At 44.3% G+C, this 7481-nt stretch overlaps 1 long non-coding RNA gene across 1 annotated transcript in view; it reads left to right on the top strand.

Annotated features, from left to right (window-relative positions):
- Positions 1–342: 342 nt before the first annotated feature.
- The window catches only part of LOC108400502 (uncharacterized), a 56458-nt gene continuing 49319 nt past the window's right edge, over positions 343–7481 (top strand). The window contains exon 1 of the long non-coding RNA XR_012124938.1: positions 343–587. This is a non-coding gene — a long non-coding RNA (uncharacterized lncRNA). The remainder of the gene's footprint in view (positions 588–7481) is intronic.

Raw genomic sequence — 7481 nt, 5'->3', positions numbered from 1 at the left:
GTATATTCTTTGCATATATAACATAACATAACATAACATCACATACCAAAATATAAATACCACATTTCTTCATCTTTTCATCCGTTAGTAGAGGCTTAGGCTATCTCTGTGTCTTGTATCGTAAATAATGCTGCAGTAAATATGGGGAAGCAGATGATCTCTTGGAGATAGTAGTGATGTCATTTCCTTCGATAAATACCCCAAAGTGGAATTGATGAATCACACGGCAGTTCTATTTATATTTTTTGAGGAATTTCCATATTTCCATTGACATTCTCAGTTTGCATTTCCACCACAGTGTGCAGAGCTTCCCTTTCCTGCACATCCTTAGCGGCACTTGTTATCGCTTGTCTTTTTGATACAAGCCTAACAAGTGTGAGGTGATGTCTTGCTGTGGTTTCGCCCTGCCTTCCCCTGGTGATTAGCGATACGGAGCACCTCTTCATGTACCTACGGGCCATGTGAATATCTTTGGAAAAATGCCTATTCAGGTTCTTTGTCCATTTAAAATTGGATTATTTGTGTATTTTTTACTATTGAGTTATATGGATGCCTTATGCGTATTTTGGATATTAGCTTCTTATCAGGTATGTGGTTTGCAAACATTTTCTCCCATTCCATAAGGTGTGTGTTCATTTTGTTGACCATTTCTTTTGCTGTGCAGAAGCTTTGTAGTTTGATGTAATAAGTCACTGCATCTTGTTACATGATAATGTGATAGAGGGAAAGATATTTGAGATATATATGCATAAATTAAACATGCTTTCTATATACACTATACATACATATACACACACACACAAGCATATTCATAGCAAAATAAGAAAGAAATGTTCATGACAATTACAGTCCTTGTTTCTAGTTTCTGTAACTGGCACATGTCCATAGCTGGTATTTATAACTACCTTCTTTCATAATCTAGGCTATATTTCCTTTGCCTTTAGCATGATAACTCGGTAACCCATGGTTAGGTGTTCAGTCTCCATTAAGGTCCAGTAGCAGGCTACAAGCTGTTTCTTACAAGAAGGTAATTGTCCACTGATGTCAGGGCTATGCTCCAATTATCATGTAACAAGGGCCTGTGCTGTGATTCCCTGTAGGAGTTGCCAAAGGCTCTGCTCAGCATCCCTATTTGCCACTAACATTTTAAGTCCCATTGGATCTGCTGCACCATGTGCATCAGGCAAAGCAGTTTGTATAGTTTGGGACCTGTTGCAGAGCCTTCTCTTGTTCGGGTCAAAACTCATAGTTTTTGGGTCACCCAGTGAGTGGGCTAGAGTAGCCACATGCAAATGAGGAATATGTTACCTCCAAAATCCAAAGAGACCCCTTAGGCACTGTGCCTTTTTTGTTTTGTTTTGTTTGTTTTAGAAGGGACTAGTTGCACCAATTTATCCTCTCCATTAGAAGGATGTCTCCACAGGCCTCATGCCATCAGAGCCCTAGAAATTACACTGGGGGAGAAGTCCCCTGAATTTTAGAAGGACTTATTTTCCACCCTTTGACATGCCACTACTTGCTCACTAGTTCAGTCAGCACTATGTCATACACGTAACACCAGTATGATACTTCTGGAAGGGAAAGGTGAGAGAGATCCCTGCAGATTAAGTTATGGCATAGAGACGGAGAGCGGAGGTGGCCTTGAAATAGAACAGCCAAGGTGTATTGCTGGCATTGCCAGCTAGAAGCAAATGGCTTCCAGGGTCTTTCTTAACAAGGATTTGCCAGATTAATACTGCAGACCAGGTGCTGGGGGACAGGTTAATAAAACCACATCTACTCCAGCAGCTGCAACTTGAGTCACCACCTGGTTAAGCTCGCTGTCCACTGTGAGTAAGCTTAATTGTCAGAATCCTCTCTTGGTCTCCAAGACCCATGCGTCTTCTGCACAGGTCAAATCGGTAAGTGGAATGGGGATGTGGTGAGAATCACCACCCCTGCATCTTTCAAATCCTTGATGGTGGCACTAATCCATACATTCCCTCCACGTATGCAGTATTACCTACTGTTTATTATTTTTCTAGACAGAGGTAGTTCTAGCGGATTTCACTTGTTTTTTAGCCCTCACTCCAGAGGTCAGGGAAACAATGTGGGGATTCTGCCAGTTGCTGAGTATGTCTTTTCCAATGACACATTCTGGAACTAGGGAAATAACCACAGGATGGGTTTAGGGGCCCACTGGGTCACTGCGAGATGCAACTGAGCTAAAATTCCATTGATCAACTGACCCCCATAAGGCAGACAGTAGTGATAGTTGTTTTATCATTAAAAAAGTTATTTATTTAGCTCATAAAAGGTTCATAACATATCACCACAAATTTAAACAATTACTTGTTGCTATTTTCTAAAAATGTCTCCTCACAAGTAAAGGGAGAGGTCTGAGTTAGGTCAAATATAGACATCTTTGCAAATAGGGTCTTCCAGGGAACTACCAGAAAGGGCAATGACAGCAAAGATGAGAGGCAGAGGATGAAGCATCTTTGAGTCCTGTATGTCCACAGGGTCACCCATAGTATGGAATTACAATGGCAACTGTTATCAGTTATTATAGGTAAAAGTTATGAATGTGAACTTAGAAATGATGGAGCAAACCCCTGACGGGTTGGTTTGCTGAATGCATAAGGAAATTCAAAGTAACAAGAAAAAAGCTACATATATAATCTGTTGGCAATTGTTGTCCCCAAAAGCTAAAATGGAAATAAAAGAGAATGTTAGGAGGCATCCTGATGCAGGGCAAGCTTGAATTCCTCCCAGTCCCAGAGTTGCTACCAAAGACAGAAGTTAACAACAAACTGAAGAGAATTAGAGTGATTCACAGCAGAATGGGCGGGTTGGGGGGCGGAGGGGTAGGGGACTCATCCCAAGAGGGTAGAAATCCTTAAATGGTTTTAAGGAAATGAATAGCGTCAAAAACGTCTGAATACAGCACTCTTGGGAGTTAGGTGGATCAGTGAGAACCTCTGCTGGCCCCACAACATTGAAGGGTCCCAGAGAAATCTGTTTGGTTCATTTTGGTTTGGAGCACCTTAAAAATCTAGAGGGCAAAGTTGAGAATGAGAAACTTGACCTCCAAGCACGTGGGCCAATGGTCTTACAATTTAGTGAAGAGAAGAACTGGCCAAAGCGCTTGGGTCCCTTGGACTGATCTAGATGGAGACCCGAGGCCATAAGCAAATGTGTTGGTAAAATGGTCACAGAGTGAAGAAGAGATCTTCTGGGATCTCTGACTGGGAAACCCATACACTGTGGTTCTGAGACCTACTGACAAAGTCCTAACAGGAGATAGAGTTAGACTGGGAGGATATAGGAATGTAACAGTTGCTGAAATTAAGGTGAAAGTTTGGAGGAAAATTGGAATGTCTGAACCAATTTTACGTGAAATGTGAGTATCTTCTTTATCTGAATGTGTTATAGGGATGAATACTGTGTCTGAGTTGGGAATGCTTCGCTTACCTAGTTTTGTAAAGTAGGAGACATATAAATTTACCCTTCAGTCAATATTGAGAGAGCAGCTAAATGAGAAGCAATAAGATTTCCTGAACCCACACAGTCATCAGTTTGAAATAGTCTAGAATATCTGATTGACGAAAAGAGGTTAGCACTTTAATTAATGCCCTGTCAGTATGTAGCTGCAGTGCTAGTACAAATTCTCCATATAATAGCTCCATGTGGAGGAAAGATGTGGGGCTTTGGCAAAAGCCAGTGACTACTGCCTTACAGCGATGGCTGGGAGTTTGGACCCGCAATTTGAGAGGCAACTATCTGAGAGACAACAGCTTGCTATCAGATGATAATGAGGCTACTCTTACGACTGAAGGATGTAAAATGATCCTGAAACACCCATGATGTCTTAAGTGACATTAAGTGTTTCAGTGTTTCAGTGGGAGGGAGAGTACCTGGCAGAGTCCCATAATAAAATGGAAATGTTTATGGAAGAACATGCTCCCTGGGGAATGAAAGGAGTATCCTGAGCCAGTGGACTCTTTTCCCCAGAGGCCAACTTTGGAAACACCTGAGTTGTTGTTAAATCCTGTGGCCACTTGGACCTCTTGGGAAGCCCCCTATGAACAACTCTATTGACCAGAAAAAATCTGCTTGCTTTTTGGATGGCTGCTACATGGTGAATAGACAACCTCCTGCTTGGAAAGGCAACAATTTGATTGTAAGAAGGTAAAAAATAAAACAGTTCACATGGCATTAATTGTATGCTGCTTGTCCTATGTTTGGCTTTTTATTGACTCGTGGGCAGTGAGTCATGTAATAAGGCAGAAGCGTAATGGACAACTATCCTCATGTAATATGGTCTCATGGAAATGACTTTGGGAATGTAAGGAGTGTGTTAAGAAGGATATTTTGATGTCCATCAAAACGGCTACAGAGAACCCCAGTATTGGCAGAGGAAAGTCCAAGATCAAAGTGTGGCAGGTTTGGTGTCTCCTGAGGCCTCCACCCGTGGCTCTCAGAAGGCAGCCTTGTTGCTGTGCCCGCACATGGCCTTTCCTCTGGGCATGCACACATTGCTGTGTCTCTTCCTCTTCTTACAAGGACACAAGTCGTATCAGATTAGGGCCCCATCCTTACGACTTCCTTTAACGTTAATTACCTCTTTAAAGGCTCTCTCTGCAAATACAGTCATGTTGGGAGGGCTTCATATGAATTTTGGGGGGGACACAGTTCAGTCCATAACAACTGGCATTGTTAGTAGGATTACAACACTGATACTGATGGTCAGATGAACTGGCAATTTGAGTCACCGCCTCCTCGGGATGTAATACTGATGGAAAGTGACTGCCCAGGATTTATCTAACCATCAGCTAGTTTCTGTGCTAAGTAGTTTTGCACAAGTCTATCATAAAACACAAACAGTGGTACATCAACGTGAAATTCATAATTAAATTGGTACAAAAGTTAGTTCCACAGCCACTCAATCTCACCCATTCGGTAACCCCAGCTTGGTCCGACTGTCTTCCACTTCTGTGCAGCACTGCAGCTGCCCCCCAGGACTGAGCCACTATAAATTCACAGTATTTAGTCTCAACCAATCTTCACCACCACCCAGCAATCAGTTAGGTACTTGATAGCTATTTAAAGATAATATAAATTAAAACAGCTAATATTTATTGAGTGCTGGCTGTGTGCCAGGCACTGTCCCAGTCATTCTCCCTGCTTTTAACTTATTTAATCCTCATAAACACTCTGTAGGATAGATATCCTGATCCCCATTTTACAGATTAAAAGGAAAGCGACAAGGACTGAGTCATTCGACCAAGTCCACACAGCTGGGAAGTCTGAGAACCAGGATTCGGACCCAGGTAATCGAGCTCCAGAGCCCATTTGTCACCATTCTGCTGACTTGTTTCACATCCTCTTGAACCTCCTTCCTATCTTATTGCTCTTGGCAAATGACACAGCTTCTCATTTCTCAGGAAAAATATAGAAATCAGAAAGTGATGCCTTTGGGTTCCTACCACTTGACTTTTAATTGACCTGCATTTACTTACATCTGCCCTGAATTTTTGTCCTGTCCCCCAAAAAGACAGCGGGCTGCTCGTGACTCAATCAGTCCTTCCGCCTGTGAGTGAAGCCCCTTCTCCCACCCCTTGGGAACCTTGCTCTCCGGGGTATTTCCTCCTTCTCTGGTGCGTCCCACCCACCATGCTGCCTCCTTTCCTGCCCCCCTCCAGCGTCCTCACTGCTCTCCCTTCTTTACACCCTGCACCCCTTTAAACTCACACCCCAACTCCTGTCCTAGTTCTCCCTCTTCACATCAGTCACATTGCCCACTTCTGCCAGGACACTCCCTCCTCAGCACCCCTCCGGTAGCATCCGGAACATTCCCGGGCATCTGCACGGCTGGCCCCTCCTTCCACCTCCATCTCTCTCTTGCCCTGCGCTGCCCTGGCCTCCCCCTCCCATCTGCCATCCTCCCCAGAATCCTTTGCTGGCTCCTCGAGCTTCTGCCTCTGCCCTTCCCGCAAACGTTGGTCCTCGCAAGGGGTTTGTCATCGTCCTCTTCCCACCTCATGCTTCATTCCCCTGCTAAGTCGTCTATTCCATGGCTTTAGGTATTGTTCACATGCTGCTCAAGCTACGTTCTGCATCTCCACCCTACGCCCTCTGCTCAGCATCAGACCCTGAATTTAGCCCATAGACACCTTCCCCAGGGCTCACACTCCACGTGTCCAGTGCTGCATTCATTATCTTCAACTTGCGACCTATTTCTGGATTTCCATGCAGAGTCAATGGCCCACTCCAAAAGCCTGTGCCTTATCCTCATGTGCCCCCACCCTCTAGTGCGGTTGGTCAAGTGCCTGTAACGTGTCAGGTCTTGTGCTAAGTTCCTCACATGCAGCGGTTTGATTTTATTGTCGTAATCTAAACAGGGAAGAAAGAAATAGTTAAACTTTAGCTCTTTCTGGCACTTTTTAAAGAGAAGAGGGAGGAAGAGTTCCCGAAGCCTTCACACTGTTTCTCAGCTCCTGCCCGCGCCCTTGTTTTGGGGCTGTCTGAATGAGAACCCCTTTCCCCCTGGCCTTAACCCCCATCTCTGGCCCTGACCACATACTGTGCTCCTCTGTGTCCTCCACAGCGCTGCCATCACGTTATAGTACAGCGGTCAGGCTTCCTTTTTTGTAATATATGGAACTTGGTGAGAAAGAAGATGGATTCTTCTCCCACAAGAATGAAAGCAGAAGCAATTATTAACTGTGTTTTCCGTCAACAAATGTGCATTTTGTTTCGTGAGAAAGGTTGGAGTTTCAGCTGGTTTATGTGGGCCTAAGAAAAATATTGCAAGGTAATCTCTCATACAATAAATTCTCTCCCCTTCAGTTTTCTGCTACTACCATTGCCTCTATGTAAGTAAAGCAGCCTGCTCCTGGCCCAAATGATTAATTCAAACAAGACACAGCTGTGTCCCTTCTGTTGCTTTCTATCAATCTCCCAGCTTAGCCTGCATGCTGCTTCTGTCGCAGTTAGATGCCCAAAAACAGAGAAACCAGGGAAGCTTGTCATACCTGAAACCTCAGGCTCTGCAGGGAACATACACACACATACACAAGAGACCCACACATCAGACTCCGGCCACACAGCAGTGTGTGAATAAGCCAGGCTATCCCCCATACACGCAGATTGCAATTTAAAGGAGGATTCTAGGTGTCTGAGAACACTGTCATCATCTGAATGGGTAGGGAGAAGTGTTGTCTCTTTGAATGGTACAGTAAATGTTTTAAGCCAAGCTTATTTCTGTAGGGGGTCTTAGGAGCTCACCCTTGCAGCTGGGTAGGGGGCAGGCGAGAACCACTCCATGGGACACCGATGTGCATAAACTACAGAAGGTGGTGATATTATTATTGACCGCACTGCAAACAATCAGTGGGAGAGGTTCCTCAACTTGAATTAAATATGATTGGTATTTTCATCTTACACCAATGGTGAGTGGGATGGACCAGGGGCTGGAGGTGAGTGTACAAAGCCGCCGT

This window comes from Manis javanica, chromosome 14 (genome assembly GCF_040802235.1).
Source record: "Manis javanica isolate MJ-LG chromosome 14, MJ_LKY, whole genome shotgun sequence".
Lineage (NCBI taxonomy): Eukaryota > Metazoa > Chordata > Mammalia > Pholidota > Manidae > Manis > Manis javanica.
The sequence above is the reverse complement of the archived record's forward strand: the minus strand, read 5'-3'. Positions and strand labels throughout refer to the sequence as shown.